We start from the raw sequence: 550 nt of genomic DNA, 5'->3' as shown, positions 1-550 counted from the left end.
CCTGAGCTCCGGGGCCGCACCACTTCCCTGGGTCAGGGGCGCTATAGGCGCAGGTGTGGGGTGAGCACCGCGGCACCTGGCGGGGCTCGGGGTCCTGCGCTAGAATACCTCGGTGTTCAGTCCGGTCAGGCCGTAGGGATGAGGTCGTGAGGCCTGAACGGTTAAAGGGGGCGGGTCTGGAGCTCGGGGGCGAGTCCCCGGGAGTCGTCCGTCTCGCAGCCCTCCGCGGTGCCGCCCCGCGCAGAGAGGGTTAAGCCTCCGGAGCCCGGCGGGGTGGGGGCGGAGCGCGCGCGCGGATTGGAGGAAAGTTTTGTAGTGGGGCGGGGCGAAGGGCGTGTCGGACCGTGCAGATTGGCCCAAAGTTGTCCGGGGCGGGGCGGTGGCGACTCGGCGCTCGCTCCGGGAGAGTTGACAAAGCCCCGCAGGGAACGACGCCTCGCGGCGCGGCCCCGGGCTCCCTCCGCGCGTCGCCGCCCCCGGCCCGGACCTCAAGCCGGCCACGACCCCAGCACAGCCCCGGCCCCAACCTCCCGCGCCCAGGTAGCGCCCC

The sequence above is a fragment of the Chrysochloris asiatica genome, unplaced genomic scaffold, assembly GCF_000296735.1.
Source record: "Chrysochloris asiatica unplaced genomic scaffold, ChrAsi1.0 scaffold00262, whole genome shotgun sequence".
NCBI lineage: Eukaryota > Metazoa > Chordata > Mammalia > Afrosoricida > Chrysochloridae > Chrysochloris > Chrysochloris asiatica.
The sequence above is the reverse complement of the archived record's forward strand: the minus strand, read 5'-3'. Positions refer to the sequence as shown.